This window comes from Rattus norvegicus, chromosome 3, assembly GCF_036323735.1.
Source record: "Rattus norvegicus strain BN/NHsdMcwi chromosome 3, GRCr8, whole genome shotgun sequence".
NCBI lineage: Eukaryota > Metazoa > Chordata > Mammalia > Rodentia > Muridae > Rattus > Rattus norvegicus.
The window spans coordinates 15,495,536-15,512,792 of record NC_086021.1 but is presented as its reverse complement, the minus strand read 5'-3'; positions in this window follow the sequence as shown (position 1 = coordinate 15,512,792).

Below are 17,257 nucleotides of genomic sequence, written 5' to 3'. Positions count from 1 at the left end.
AAGTGATTGATTCACACAAAATTCTTGGTTTTAAATTTAATAATCATGCTAGTTATGGGATAGAGCTTTGAAAATAGAGTCAATGACAGGATGAAAAACCCTGACAAAGAGTATTTAAATTGAATTTTTACTAAATAAAAGAAAACAGTTGATCTGAAGGTAAACAACATTTAACAAAATGACGCTGTTCTTCTGCCACTATTTATTCAATGCTTTGCTTTTTGTTCCTATATATGTTCCAGAAACATTTCAATGATTCTGGTTATTCTTAAATAAATGAACATGCAGTTCAGCTGATTTAATATTCCACATTATCTTAATGTTCTTCTGTATCTTTAGATATTAAAATTATAGAGAATTATTTTGACTAGAATAAAATTTTATTGTTTCTTTCTCATATGAGAGAAGAAATTATTTACAGAGAATGGATACCTGATACTTTCTAAATAATCTCAATACAGTTATAAGCCATATATATTAGATCAATCATTCATACCTTCTTCAAATGAAACTCCTTAAATGTTACTACACATATAGTGCATAAAAGGAGTGATATATAGAAATAAAAACATCACCTATGCAGCCACAATCATCTATTATCCCCATGATGAAATCAAATACTAGGAAGAGAAGATGGTACAGACGCACTGCAGGAAAGATCACCATCATTCAAAATGAAGATTGAGGTGGAAAGTGATTTGAACTAAGTAGAGTTAAGAATAATGTAAATAAGTTTAATGTTATGAGAACTAGTTTACCTGTTATGGTTGCCTTATCCCTTCTTAACTTGGGCAGTCACATTTCTGCTCTGTGGAATGAGACAGTCTCCACCTTCTCAGCCCTCACATATTTCAGTTTGTCACTTGGTCCTCAGTACATCCATATACCTGGCGATGAATTTTTCTTTTTGGAAATTTGAAATGTTCATATTTCCTTAATTTGGAGAGAGGGTTAAAAGCAAATGGTAAGTGAGTGACATACCATAACTCTTCTGTATTATTATTAAAATGGGTTTTTTTTCGGGGATTGGACACTTGAGGAGAGAAGAAAGGAAAGGTGCTGCTTTATTTGGAATATTTTCTTACCTCATTCTCTGCCCCTGTAAAGGGTCCAGCCTTATCTGTCAGGCCTGGCCGTGTTCCTGTCACTACTCCACTGTCTTTCTCATGCAGTTCTTAATTCTAGATTCTGCTTGTCACTCTAGGTTTCATCTTGACCAGATTCATCTCATTTCCCTGTGATCCTGCTCTGAAACATATGAAAGTTTTTTTTCTTGTGTTTCATTTTCAAACTTTTAAATGTTTATGTTAATTTTTATTTAACCTGTTTTAGGGAAGCCTTAGAGGAGAATTATTCATGGCTGTTTGTTTTGATTGGAAGGAGAAAATAATGAAAAAAAAACACTTTTTTATTTTACAAGACATTTTCATTTCTAAGTATTTCTCTTATATAAACCCACCATGCTAGTTTATCTACCTGTCTTGTCCTGAGTTGTTTCTTCCCATTGTTACTTGAATACTGACTCTGAGGACTTACTACAGAACGGTAAATGCTGGCATACATGAGGAAGGAGTTGATTCTTCTACACTTTTCTAACCCTTTTTTAGATGTATCTTCTTGCTCTCTTGAGCTATTTGAATTAATTTGGATCACTGTACTCAGTAGTATAGTAATATAGTGCTTGGGCCTTGAAAATATCTATTATTATTGCCTTCTCATAGATTTACAGCTCAGGGTTGGGCCTAGTTACATTTTGGAACTTTACTCCAAGAAGTTTGTGAACTTGGAAAAAAACCTAGACAGCAGCTATCAATACTTTCAAATGGTATTTTAATACATGAGGGCTATAAAAACCTTAAATAAATCATGGAAAACAGTCTGAGATTCCAGTTTCTGTAAAGTACTTGAAAAACATGAAAGGCAAAAGTCCATGGCCCACTCACTTTTGTCTTCTCATAGTGTGCACAAAAGTGACTTTACTTTGGTGCCTTTTCTGGTTAGAATGTAAAGTTGTTTATGGTAGTTTGTGTTAATGGTTTTCTTCTATTAATATACCCTTTTGCTATTGTTTTTGTTTTTTGTCTTCATCATTCCCATTAGGGCCATGGTTCCCCACTTTGTATAGATAAAAGGTGGGTTCAGTCCAGCTATTATTGTCATGGGGAACAAACCACAATTTTGGGAACAAATGTTCACAATTATATAGTTGACCATGGTTTAAAACACTTCCTTGAATTCAATTTCTTGTAGCAACATAATTGTTTACTTCTGCTTCAATTATTTGTATTGACACCTTATAATCCCATTATGTATCTGTGTGTACGGGGAGAGGGATTCTTTCAATTTTCTGTGTTATGTGCTTTTATTCTTCCATAAATTATATCCCACCACCACATGAGCACAGCACACTACCTGGCATTATTGCTTGCTGTGATCATTGGGGAAGGATAGTGTGAAATACATCACTGTTCTTTGTTTCAGAGATTCTTATTTTTAATAAGTAATCCATCCTATTGAAATAGCTAATTAACCCTAGTATTATCCTTCATATTTGGCTGCTGCTGTGAATAAATTGCATTTTTCCATTGATAAAAAATAACAAAATCCCATAAAGGCACGAATATACATAAAGAGGGAAAAGTATTCACAAAGAAAAAATGCATTTAAAATGGAGAAAAAAATATATGCAAAATGACATCAAAAGTTATAGTCAGAAATTATGAAATTAAAAATTTCATTATAAATTAAAATTTTTAAGGTTAGATAATACAAGTATATATTCAAACAAAGAGGAAAATATTAAATGCAATGTATGCACAAAGAGTTAACTCAAAATGTAGTATATAAACCAAGATAGGAATGGAGAACTCACTCTTGCTACTGTAGAGGCAAATATGGAAAACTACCACTAGGTTTAACCCAGTCTTTATTGCGTAGTGACAAACTATCAAGAAAGATGATGATTCAAAAATACTATATAAATAAATAATCAATAAATTAAACAAATTCAAAAAATAATAAAATATTGAAGAGTAGCCCTAGTCCATGGTGATCTGATAGGATGTATAGGATTATTTCAATATTCTGGTATCAATTGAGGCCTGTTATGTGAATGAGTATATGGTCAAATTGGGAGAAGTTACAATGAGGTGTATAGGAAAAGGTATATTCTTCTGATTTAGGATGAAATGTTACCTAAATATTTGTTAAATCTATTTGGATTTTTTAAGTTATTAAAATAACTTCTGTTATTTTAACCATATCTTTTTAGATTCAGTTTCTGTAAATTTTCCTTTGATGAGAGTGCAGCATTGAAGTCTCCAACAATTTATTGCCTGTGGTGCAATATTTGCTTTGAGCTATAGTTTTGTTTCTTTTATGAATTTAGGTGTCCTTGCATTTGAAACATAGTTGTTAAGAATGGAAAGTTCATCTTAGTATTATTTTTTCTTTGACAAGTATGGTTCCCTTCCTTATCATTTTTGATAACTTTTTGTTATTTAGTATCATAATTATTATATTTATTATTTTTTATTTTCACTTTTATCATAATATTATATTATATTATATTATTATTATTATTATTACTTCTATTATGTTTCTAACTGATATTTTCTATGATTCTAGTACTTTAACAGGTATCTCTTTCTAGTTTGAGGAATATTGTTCCCAGAAAATCACATAAATATAGTTATAGTAGCAGATTTTATTCTCATCCTTCTCATAGTGTCCTGAACTTATGAATCAGGGACCCTGGCTCAGCTGGTTCTGATTGGAAAATTGAGATAATGATAGTCAGTGTCTAGGCAGGACAGACAGAGCAGGAGTTTCAGGACGCTTGGACAAAGGTACAGAGTGGAAGGAGGCATGGAGATTCTCCAGGACAGACTTTCAGGGCAGAGAAGCAGCTGACATAGAAGAGCATGAGAATAAGCAGACCCAGGAGAGCTGCTCAATGTTGTCCAGGGCAAGAAAGATGGGATATAGATTTTAGCAAATAATAACGAGGGAATATCAGTGGAGGATAGTTTAGCCACTCGGAGGTTAGGAAGTGGCCTTGCCATTGAGCTGTTAAAGGCATAGAAAAATATAAAGGCTGTATGTGTGTGCCCTCCATCTATAAGCCCCCACCCATCCGTATCATTTCCTGCTGCCTTCTCTTCTTCATAGGTGTTATCCCCTCCAAAAAAAAAACATCCCCTTGCTGCCTCCCCAGCATGGCATTCTATTTCCTGGAAGGTCCAGCCTTGGCATGACCAAGGGCTCCTCCCATTGGTGCAGAGCCCGGTCATGCATTGCTACATATGCAGCTGGAGACGCCAGTCTGTCCATGTGCAGTCTTCAAGAAGTGCTTTAGTCCCGCGGAGCTCTGTTCGTGACCCCTGTTGTCCTTACTGGGTTGCAAGGCACTTCCGCTCCTTTAATACTTTCTCTCTCTCTTCTCCAAAGGGGACCCTGTTCTCAGTTCAGTGGTTGGCTGGAAGCATCAGCCTCAGTGTTTGTCATGATCTGGAAGAGCCTCTCAGGGGACAGCTCTATCAGGCTCCTGTGAGCATGCACTTGTTGGCATCAGCAATATTGTTTAGGTTTGGGGGCTGCATGCATGTGGGCTGCATCCCCAGGTGGTGCAGGCTCAGAATGGCTATTCCTTCAGTCTCTGCTCTAAACTTAATGTCCATATCATGTCCTATGAATATTTTTGTTTCCCCTTTTAATACAGACCATCCTCATTTGGTTCCTCTTTCGTCTTGAACTTAAAGCGGTATGTGAATTGTAAGTTGGGTAATTCAAGTTTGGGGTAGTGTGTGTGTGTGTGTGTGTGTGTGTGTGTGTGTGTGTGTGTGTGTTTGTGTGTTTTATTTTTGTATTTTGTGTGTGTGTTTGTGTGTTTTATTTTTGTTTTTGTGTGTGTGTTATTTGGTTGTGGTGTGTGAATTGTATGATGGGTAATTCAAGTTTTTGGGGTATTTAGTGTGTGTGTGTGTTTGTGTGTTTTATTTTTGTATTTTGTGTGTGTGTGTGATTTGTTTGCGGTATGTGAATTGTATGTTGGGTAATTCAAGCTTTTGGGTTAGTGTGTGTATGTGTGTGTGTGTGTGTGTGTTTTATTTCTGTTTTTTTTGTGAGTGTGTGTGTGTGATTTGGTCACCTCATTCAGGATGGTATTTTATAGTTTCATTCATTTGCTTATAATTTCACGATGTCATTGTATTTGATTACTGAGGGGCTCTCCATTATGTAGATGAACCACATTTTCTGTATCCATTCCTGTGGTCAAACCATCTGGGTTCTTCCTAGCTTCTGGCTATCATGACTACAGCTGCTATAAACATAGTACAACATGTGTCCTGGTTCTATGTTGGGGCATCATTTGGGAATATGCCCAGGAGTGGGGTAGCTAAGTCCTCAGCATATACCATGTCCAATGTTCTGAGGAAAGCACAGAGTAATTTCCGGAATATTGTACCTCATTTCAATCCCACCAATAATAGAGGAGTCTTCCTCTTTCTCCACATGGTGACCAGCATCTGCTGTTAACTGAATGTTTGATCTTAGCCATTCTGCCTGGTGTATCTTTTGATTTTCATTACCTTGATGAATAATGACGTTGAACATTTCTTTATGTATTTCTCATCCATTCAAAATTCTTCTGCTGAAAATTATTTGTTTAGATCTGTACCCCATTTATAATAGGGTTATTTGACTTTCTGGAGTATAACTTCTTGAGTCCTTTGTACTTATTGAATATTAGTTCTCTTTCAGATATAGGATGGCAAAGATCGCTTTTCAAGATATTAGTTTCCATTTTGTCATAATGACCGTATTCCTTGCCTTACAGACACTTTGCATTATGTCAAGGTCCAATCTGTCAACTCTTCATCGTAAAGCATAAGCCACTGGTTTGGTGTTCTGTTCAAGAAATTTTCCATTGTTGTCATGTGTTCAAGCTTTTCCCCACTTTTTCTTCTATTGATTTGTGTTTATCTCTTTTTTCTCGATGCCCTTAATATGCTTGGAATTCAGGTTTGTACAGCGTGATAAGAATGGATGGATTTACATTAATTTACACGCTGAAATCTAGATGAACCAACACAGGTGTTTACTTGCCTGTCTCTGTACAAATACCATATAATTTTTATCACTATTGCTGGGTATTCAGCTTTAGGTTAGGGATGTTGATTTCCACAGAATACCTTTTATTTTGAGAATAGTTTCCACTTCCTTGTTTTTTCTTTTGTTTTTTCTTATTCTAAATGTATGAAGAATTTTGTTGAAATTTTCTTGGGGATTGCATTGAATCTGTACATTCCTTTTGGCAAAGGGCCATTTTTGCTATTTCAATACTGCCAATCCATGACCATGAAAGGTATTTCCATCTTCTGAGATTTTCTTCTTTTAGAGAAATTAAGTTCTTTTCATACGGCGCTTTCCCTTGCCTGGTTTGAGTTACACGGAGGTATTTTTTGTTATTTGTGATTATTGTGAAGAGTGTCATTTTCCTAATTTCTTTCTTGGTCTGTTTATTCATGGAAGGTTACTGATCTGTTTGAGTTAATTCTATATCCAGGACTTTGCTGAAGTTGTTTATGACATTAAGTAATTCTCTGGTAGAAATAATGGAGTCACTTAAGTGTACTATCATATCACCTGAAAATAGTGATATATTGACCTCTTCCTTTCATATTTGTATCCCTTTGTCCTCCTTTTTTTGTCTAATTGGTCAGACTAGCACATGGAGTACCATATTGAATAAGTAGGGAGAGAATGAATAGCCTTGTCTAGTTCCTGATTTTAGAGGGAGAGCTTCAAGATTCTCTTCATTTAGTTTGATTTTTGGCTACTGGTTTGCTGTACATTACGTTTCTGTTGTTGAGTATGGGCCTTGAATTCCTATAATTGCAAGGCTTTGGCTATGAAGGGATGTTTCATTTTGTCAAATGCTTTCGCAGCATCTAGTGAGATGAAAATGTATTTTTTCTTTCAGTTTGATTATCTGGTGGATTATGTTGATGGAATTCCATATTGAACTATCATTGCATTCCTGTTATAAATTTAGGTGCCGTTGGATGTAGTGTATAGATATTCAGGACAGAGAATTGACCCTGGTGGAATTTTTTTCTCTGATGAAAATGAAGTGTTCGTCCTTATCTTTTTTTTTTTTTTGATAACTTTTGGTTGAATTAGATACTGGAATGTATGCTCCAGGATGTTTCCACAGACCATTTTCTTGGAAAATTGTTTTACAGCCTTTTATTCTGAGATACTATCTCTCTTTGTCACTGAGCTGCATTTCCTTAATGCAACAAAATTCTAGTTCTTCTTTATGTATGCAGTCTGTTAGTCTATGTCTTTTTATTGGAGAATTTTGCTTTGATGCTAAGAGATATTAAGGAATAGTTATTGTGGTTTTCTGTTATTTTTTGGTAGAGGTGGAAGTATGTTTGTGTGACTCTCTTCTTTAGGGTTTGTTGAAAGAGGATTACTTTCTTTCTTTTTATAGGGTGTAATTTCCCTCCTTGTGTTGGAGTTTCTCATGTATTATCTTTAATAGGGCAGGATTTGTGCAAATATACTGTGTAAATTTAGTTTATCCAAAAATATCTTGGTTTCTCCAGTTGCGCTGATTGAAAGTTTTGCAGGGAGAGTAGCCTGGGCTGGCATTTATTTTCTCTTAGTGTTTTATAAAATCCACTCTGGATCTGACTTTCATGGTCTCTGGTGAGAAGTCTGGTGTAATACTTATAGGTATGCCTATATATGTTTCCTGACTTTTTCGCTTACTGCCTTTAGTATTCTTTCTTTGTTTTGTGCATTTGGTGTTTAGACTATTATGTGAAGGGAGGAGTTTCTTTTTGGTCCAATCTATTTGGAGAAATGTATGATTCTTTTATTATTATAGGCATTTCTCCCTTTAGGTTAGGGAAGTTTTCTCCTACAATTTTTGATGATATTTACTGGCCCTTCTTTATGGGAATCTTCGCTCTTTTTTATACCTATTATCCTTTGGTTTGATCTCATTCTGTCCTGGATTTCCTGGTTGTTTTCCATTAGGAGCTCTTTGAGCTTTACATTTTCTTTGATGGTTGTGTAAATGTTTTCTACAGTATCTTCTGGCCCTGAGATTTTTATCTTTTATCTCTTGTATTCTCTTTCTGATGCTTCTGTCTATGACTTCTGATTTCTACATAGGTTATCCACCTCCAGGGTTGTCCCTCTTTGTGCTTTCTTTATTGTTTCTATTTCCACTTATTGATCCTAGATTTTTTAAATTCCTACATCTGCTTAACTGTGTTTTCCTGTGATTCTTGAAGGAATTTTGTGTTTCCCCTTTAAGGGCATGTACATTTATACCTGTTTTTTCCTGTATTTCTTGAAGAGTTTTATATGTTCCCTACTCAATGTCCTCTATCATCATCATGAAAAATGATTTTGAATCCACATCTTGCTTTTTCAGTTTGTTGGGATATCCAATATTTGCTTTCTTTGGATAAGGGAGCTCTGATGATGCGAAGTAGATTTGATTTCTGTTGCTTAAGTTCCTGTGCTTGACTCTGGCCATCAGGTTTTCTCTGGTGTTTCATGGTCTTGCTGTCTCTGACGGTGGCATGACCATCCTGTAAAACTCTTTGTCACTTTTCCTATAGATTTCTTTTCTCCCACCAAGATGTGGGTACAGAGATATGGGGGACCAGATCAGCAATGGGTGCAGGTGGAAACAGGAAGTGTCCTGTCCCAGACTGCTCTTGTTTTCTGTGTCCTGAGGCCTCCAGCCTGGTTGCTTGGAGCAGAAGGGTTGGTCTCGCCTGTGTTCTCAGTTGTGTTACTTTTCCTGGCCCCTGGCTTTCATCTCTGGACACAGGTAGATACTGGAAGGATCCCCTCCCTTACTCTCCCAAGGTTCCTGTATCCATAGGGCTCTAAGCAGCTTCCTCTCAGCACAGGAATGTGAGCAGAGGTAATGGTTTCCCCGAAGTTCTCAGAATTTTCCATGATTCTGGGAGTCCAGGTTTCTTACCCACCGAATTTGGGTACAGAGAGCTATTGTACTATGTCATCTCTGGGCGCAGCAAGAAACAGGAAGCTTGTATCTTCTTTATAGTATCATCCCAATAAATGGAAATATCAGCATAGGCATTTCCTGTATATGAAATATATATGGAGGGGTTGTCATGGGTAGATGGATACAAATAGATACAAAATACACTTGAATAAGCGTGGCGTATTAAGATATATCCTGACTGGAATCTGTGAAGAAGAATGACATAGTCTGTATTATATAAAATGGATTATGAAATTGAGTGGAAAAATTCTTCTAATAAACATAATATAATTTTAAATTGAATCTTCTTCATCATTAATTTATATAACACATCTTCACTAGGTATCTAGAATTTCATCGATTATGATACATTAAGGATGCAAATATGAAAAAAAAACCTCATCTTCCATAAACAGGCATTCTAGATTTTCTGTTGCATCTTAACCATAACCATGTATATTTCTGAGAACTTAGGGGTAGCCATGACCTCTGCTTCCTTAATGTAAAGGGAGAGAAAGGAATTAGAGTGTTGTCAAGCATGTGCTCACAGGAACTTACTTATATAATAGGTCCATGGTCTTTATTTTCAGTGAACTGGGTTTTGGTGGGGGTTATCTGAGTTTGAATTTTGTGATTTATTTCTGTGTTTTATAACTTATTTTACTATATCATTTATCTTTTATAAAGATTTATATTTTATTCAGTTTGTTTATTTTATTTATATTTCATTTCAGCCTTTCTGCTGAGATTAGATCTCTCCAAAGTAAATGAACTAAAGAAACCGATTTTGATATTTTACTAATATACCAGATTACCGCAGACGATGTGGCTATTTGATTATAGGAGAGCAATAACAATGCTTCCTTTGGAATAGATTAGGAAGATGAAACCAAAACACAAGTTAAATAGTTCAAATAAGGTATTAGCTATAAAGGTGAATTTTGTAATTGGATGGATTCACTATCATTATAATTAGACCTGATGTGATGTAGAGAAGTACAAAGAGCTAATATGTGACTATTTCAGTACAAACACCTAATATACAGTGACTAATTTCAGTTTCATTGACATTTTGGTTGGGTCACAAGCCTTTAACGGCTGAGGTATTTTTGTAGCCTCTTATGTGGAGTTCTCATGCACACTAAATATATTTACTCTATAGTATGCAGCAGAGTTTGGAAAGCATATATAATATAATAAACACAAGAAAAATAAAATTGTATAGCCATAATCATAGAAAGATTATTTGTCCTCAACATTTATGCTTGCATGTCAGAACAGGATTCAATGTACAATTGTCTTAACTCTCTTCCAGTCAAGCCACACATCCAGGGAGGGTCTGATGTGAGTGGATCCACACTGAGTTGCAGTGACCTAAATCTGAGCTGTTCTCGCCATACTGAACGTGTTACCTTTCATCCTCTGTGGCTGAGACCTTGTATGAACAATCCTAAGAAACCTAGACTCTCCTGTTCTGTCTGCAACTCATTAAGTCTCTCAGAAACCACGTTAGGAACACCAGTGTGTTCCGTTACCATAACCTTTCCCTGCCTGAGGCATCTCATCTGTAAAATAAGAATAAACAGCCCCTTTTGTTTAACAAACACTTAATGTGGCTGACACCCGGGAGCTGTCCCAGGTGCTGAACACAGAGTACAGCCAGACACAGGTTCAGTGCATGAGAGTTAAAAGCTGAGCTGGGAGAGATACATAATCAATACGATCATATGTGTATATAATAAAGAACTTGTAAGTGGAAAAAGCTTGAAAGAAAGAAAAATAAATCAAGGAAAGAATAGAGAATAAAAAGAGAAGATATAGTAGTGGTTAGACAGGAAATCACACCCACTGCAAAACAGGCAGGACGGCACAAGGTCACTTCCCGAAATAAATAACTCTAAAGTTCCAGTTCTGTGCTCAGAAGAAAACAAGTGCCTATTAAAGATAAAACTTTTAAAAAGTTTTGTTTTTTCCCAGACAACATCTAATGGAATTGCTAACCAACTGGACTAATTGAAGAAATGTTAAAATGGTGCCACAGAGACGACATAGTAATTAACAATGCAAACTGCTTTCACAGAAGATCTGAGTTTGGATTCAGGCTCCCGTGTCCTGTGACCCACAAACACTTGTTATTTCAGCTCCGGGGATCTACCGCCCCCTACTGGCTTTCTTGGACCTCATGCTCTTATGTGTATTCACACACACACACACAGACACACACACACACACACACACACACACACAAACAAACACGTACACTCACAGAGATAATTAAAAATTAAAAAGTAGACTTTGAAAAAGAATGTTACAGAAGAATCATTTAAGGAGACAAAATAATGAGTCAGAAATTGATATTCACACAGAAATTAGTGCATGAGGAACAGAGTAATTTAAACAGAACTAAAATTAACATTTTCAGTCATGATTGCTCTGCAACATGAAATAATAGCAATATATGTTCACATCTGAAGTAAATATAAAATAGACAGCAAGCTAGAGCAGATGGGAAGGAGTAATTGGAAATATAAGATTCCACAGGCTACGTATTAATACAACTAAAGAAGTATTTAACTAGGGGTGAGTCTGTATTCTTTGACACATATTGTAAATACCAGGTGTGGTGGAAACACATAAAACAAGTGTCTTAATTTTTTTAATATATCTCGATGCTGAGGAACAGGGATACCAGAACATCTGCTTTCATCCTGCTACTAGAAAAAGAATCGCCTCATCTTTAGTGCCCATTCTTGGGAAGGTGAATAAAAAAGCCTGATTATGTCTACTGGGTTTGAAGAACATGTGGACTGTGATGAGTTGGTAGCCAGAGTGCCTGCAACATCTACAAAACACAGTACTGGGTGAACAGTGAAAGACTCAAAGAAGATCACACTGTGCCTGGGCCTCCTTCTGCTGAATCTTTTACTGACAAACTTGGACAGGTAATTCCCCACACATTCCAGGTTCACATAAACCTTCCTCTCTTGCCATAGAGATCTTGAATCTTCCACTTTTCCAGGAGTTTCTGGAACTATCCAAATGTTTCCAAGGATCTACAGGTCATTCCACATTTGCCCAGGTGTCCAAATTCTTCCCACAGATCCTGAAAAGAAATCATACATTCTCCTCTTCCAGAAGGAGTGTCTTTCTTTATTCCATCTTTATTAAATTGGGTATTTCTTATTTACATTTCAAATGTTATTCCCTTTCCTGGTTTCCACGCTAACATCTCCTAGCACCTCCCACTCCCCTTCTGTAGGGGTGTTCCTCTCCTGATGCACCCCCACATTCTGCCCTTTCCCAACAATCCCATTCACTGGGGAGTTCAGTCTTGGCAGGACCAGAGACTTCCCCTTCCACTGGTGCAGGACTCCCAGCTGCCGAGATGGTTCTTTTCTGCACATGTGCACACATGTGTGCTGATGAGCCTGCAAACCCTCTATTCCTCTGGGAGAACGTTGCCCTAGAGATATAACAGCCAGAAGAATATAGGCATCGATGCCCTGTCAGCCTGAGAGTTCTGCAGAGGCTGACAGTCTCCACTGCCCCTTCTGTGACAATTAGTGTTGAATGTTTGGGAATTCTGAAGTGGCTTTTGTTGTATCGACTTACTTGTTAGCAGAAATGTGAGAGCCTCAGTAACCCACGCAGAGGTGGCTCACATCTCACAGGTGACAGGCGGGGCACTTGTGCTTGCCCCAGATGCTCTTTTATGGTGTGCATGTGTTTCTCTCCCTCTCCAAGCAGGCTTCGGTGCAGCGAAAAATCCCGTCATCTCTCTCTTCATAAAAGGATATTCAGCTCTGGTTTGAAAGTCAAACCAATATCCATGTGTGCCGTGGAACAGCAATGAGGACAGATTCTTTTACGTATGCAAATGTATTCCGAGTGTTACTTTGGATTTATAATCGTAAGATTATTACCAGCAGGTGATGAAATTAAGATTTAAATATCGTGCTCCATTTAAATGCCAGGTAAGCTTTTGGCTGGATCAGGAATCAGCACATTGTTGGGTAAACACTAATCGGGCTGTGGTGGTATCCTGTAATTAGTTAGGGCTTGGGGGGGAAATAAGATTTCCTTTGTTACCTGCCATTTTAGCTCAAGGCAACTTTGAGGCTTCAGGGAGGACGCTGTCAGTCTCAGAAGGGTTTCCATTAGAAGGAGGAGATGGTTGAAGCAGTTCTCCCAGGTCCGGGTGAGAGTCTAATTCTAGACCTGGGTAATTAGATCAACAGTTAGATCTAACTGCAGACACACAATAGGATGCAGTTCAGGCTGATTAACCATACAAAGCCATTAGGTGGATCAATGAAAAGTCAGCATTTCTCTTCCTGAGCAGAACAATCCGCACTGGAGCTGCGCGTGGGTGGCTGCAGGTTCGAGTCTCTACAGGTGCTCTCTGAGCCACCTGCAGGTATAGGATGGTGTAAAATCTTTGTCGCAAGCCTACAGTGAAGAGGTCCTCATCCTGTCTCTTGGCTAGAAGGAACTGAAATTCAGAGATGTCTTTGTTCAGGTCCACACAGCAAAGGGCAGGGCAGAGAGAGATTCACTCTCGGTATGTCTGACGCTTTAAGACATCCTCAGAGACACTGCTGCAAATCTACACCCCCAACCATTGATCCCAAAGCAAGAGTGAACATCAAGATATCTAAGACTTGACTTCCACTGTGCACGGAGAAAAACTTCTGTCCGAGTTGAGGTCTCTTCTAGGGTGCACAAGGAAAACCTTCCTCCAGTCCCTCCCACCAGCTCTGGGTGGGAGCAGGAAGGGTCCCCCCATCTTGACAGCTACAAGGCTGTTTCAGGCTCAGTCCCCACCTTCCGGGTTTAGGGTGGGTTGGGGTGGTGGTGTGGAGAGCCCTGCCTGGACTATCCGAGATTGAAGAATACACGTAGGGGCTCCAGGCCACTTGCGCCCTCTAGCGCCAGTCAGAGGGACGACATCTCCGTGAGATCTCACCTGGGAGTCCTGCATCCACCTCTGACCTGGGCACAGCCGTATCCCTCCAATTTGATGGGGCCACCTGCCCTTTGTAGGTCCGTGAGCGCCTAATAGGGCTACAGGAAGAGCGTTTAGCTGCACAAGGTCTTGGATTTGGTCTTCAGCGCTACTTAAAGAACAAAACAGGGCATTTCGACTAACCCCTTTCTTTTTACATCAAAAACGGATAAATGGAGCCTAATTGCAGTTTCTACTTATGGATTTTATCTATCCATTTCCTCCCCTTTCTTTCTTTCTTTCTTTCTTTCTTTCTTTCTTTCTTTCTTTCTTTCTTTCTCTCTTTCTCTCTTTCTCTCTTCCTCTCTTTCTCTCTTTCTCTCTTCCTCTCTTTCTCTCTTTCTTTCTTTGTGTGTGTGTGAGAGAGATACGTATGTGTACTCATGTGTTTGAATGTGTATTGTGCAGACATGTGTGTATGTGTGATATGATGTCATAGATTCTCATTGCTTTCCTATCAGATTCTCCGCAGCAAGGTCTTTCAGTCAAAATCAGACTCATTGTTATGACCAGTTAGTTCTGGTTGCCCCTTTCCTCCCTGGATTCCCTAACTCTGCCTTCCCAGGCTTTAATTATAGGCAACCTCCACACCCACCCCCTCTGACCCCTCCCCCACTCTTATGGGTTTCTATGGGAGGGGAGTTGTACTAGGTCTCTGTGTTTCCATGGAATGTGCTTTAGTTGTGGATCCATCTCCCTGGCTTCTGTAGTGTATGTTGAATGCTCATAATTGACTGAGCGAGTGTTTTGAAATTGCAAAGGAAAGATACCTAAGCCATCTCAGGCCAGGGGGCCATGGCTCTTGGTGCATTTGGAATGTAGTTGGCGGTCCTCATCCTCTTCAGTGTCTCTGAGGCTGAAATTGTAACCTTTTCTTCTTTATTCTTCTTTTTTTTTAAAATCAGTGTCTATTCATTATCCACAGTGCTGGGTTGCATCAAGACAACTTCCTTTAACCATGTCATGTGCTTTACCCTATCCGAACTTCCTGCTCACCTCCGTCCCCCACCCCCCTGCCTAGTTTCCTTCCTTCTCCAGGCCTTTGTTGCCTTCGTGACATATGGACATATTTGGTTTTTGTTTTTGTTTTTGTTTTTGTTTTTGGTTTTTTTGTTTGTTTGTTTTATGTTTTTGGATCTGTTAAGAACCCATAAAGATTCAGTAAAGAATTACAGGACTCACAAACGAGACAAAAATCACAGTATTTGCTTCTCGGTGTCTGGTTGATTTTGCTTAATGCGGTGGACTCCAATTTTCCTACCAAAGACTAAATTCCAGCCCTTTTGTGGCTGGATAAAATTCCATTGTGTATGTGTACCAGGACTTATTCAATGGTCTATTGATGGATGCACAGGCAGATTCCACATCTTGGCTACTGAGTATAGTGCCACAGTAAGCATGGTGTGCAGGTGTCCTCTGATGTGTTGCCTCTGAGTCCTGTGGACACGGTGTCCAAATGCTCAGGCTGACTACCATTCACCGAGAGGGTCTGAGCCTAAGCTGTGTGCTCTCTCTTTGGATGGAGGCTTTGCATGTGATGACTGTGTGTGTGTGTGTGTGTGTGTGTGTGTGTGTGTGTTCGGTGAATGGCTGTGCACCCTTACTTTGGGACTCTTCATGATGTTTATAAAAGCTATAGCTGTGTTGTTGAGCATTGGAGATAGATGTTTACAGCACCCCATCCCTCTACCCCTCCTTACCCCTCTGCTTCCTTCTGCTCTTTTTCTCTTCCCCTTCCTTGCCAACTCCATCTTTCAAGACAGTGTCTCACTATATAGCCTAGGCTGGCCTCATGCTTGCAATGATTCCCCTGCCTCAGCCTTCCAAATACCAAGAAGTCCTTTCCTTGGAGGAAGAGAAAGACTTTCAGAGGTGCAGTTGTTGGCATGGGTTGCCAGGAGAGGAGTAGACACCAGACTGTCTGACTTTGTACAAGGAAACTAGGACCAAAGAAGATAGCATTGGGGACAGTGAGGTTGGCCACTGTACCCACTCCCTATCCCCCGCACATAGAACCGGAGCTCTGGCAAGTCATGTTTTCTAAGCCATCAAGTCATTTCAGTGGTCAGATAAAACATGGCACAGGGATCCTTGGGAACATGTAAAGAAGAAATTATTACCTACAATTTCTAGTCTAGAAAAAGAAAGGGCAGTCAGAATCTCTCTGTGTGTGTTTGTGTGTGTGTGTGTGTGTGTGTGTGTGTGTGTGTGTGTGTGTGTGTGTTCATGTGTTGGGTCATAGCAGGAAACAGTGTGGATAGCAGGATTTCAAGATATTCTGAAATTTGAGTATTTTCCTGAGCTTCTGGGTAGAGATATGGCTGTGTGGGTCTGTTTGGTATCTGATCCTTTAAATAGAGAAGGGCTAATATTGGGAGGGTCCATCCCAAGCAAAATGGACAAATACCACATGGTTTCCCTCAATTTGGGGGCCCTAAAATTCTTTAAAGTTTCATTGTGTTCATAGGAAATGGGAGAAGGAGTTCTGGGGGAGAAAGGGGGTTGAGCATAGACCTTGCTGGATGCAGAGAAAGAGGTGCTTCTCCTCTGTAAGCCAGCAGACTGGCCAGGACAGCATCAAGTGAACAGGCAAACCATGTTGTCATCACTAGGGGGAACCATGGTGAATTAGGATGAAAACTATCACTCCTCTCCTAAACCAAATTCCCCAGGGCCTGTGGGCCATCTCTTACACTGACTAACAAAGGCATCAATATCAGAGCTGAGAGAACCACATCTGAAACTTGTCACATTACTCAGTTTCCCCTCTGGAAGAAACAGATCAATTACAGTCAGGACCAGCTTAGGCACAGCCTAAGTTCCAGCTGCCTTTTCCAAGGCCACCACCAGCCTTGTTAGTGAAGGTGATATGGCACTGATCAGTGGGCTGCATTCTTGGGTTATGGTTATTCTAATACAATCAGTGTAGGAGACATCTGTTGCTGGACATAGCACCGTAGGCATGGCCATGCCTGGTTGGTTTCTATTAATATCGTTCATGAATCACAGGCTTAAGTGGATGGAGGGGTGAAAGTGTTTGTGGCTGTGGGACCACTTCCCTACTGGGGACTTGGCAGGACTTGGTCTACCCTGGACTTTCTCCAGTATCCTCCCATTATGTCCTTTCCAATTAAGGTGTTAAATCAGAGAGAGAATGAGTCCAGGTGGTATCCTGGAGACCGTGGATCTGACATCACGGAAACATCGTGTGA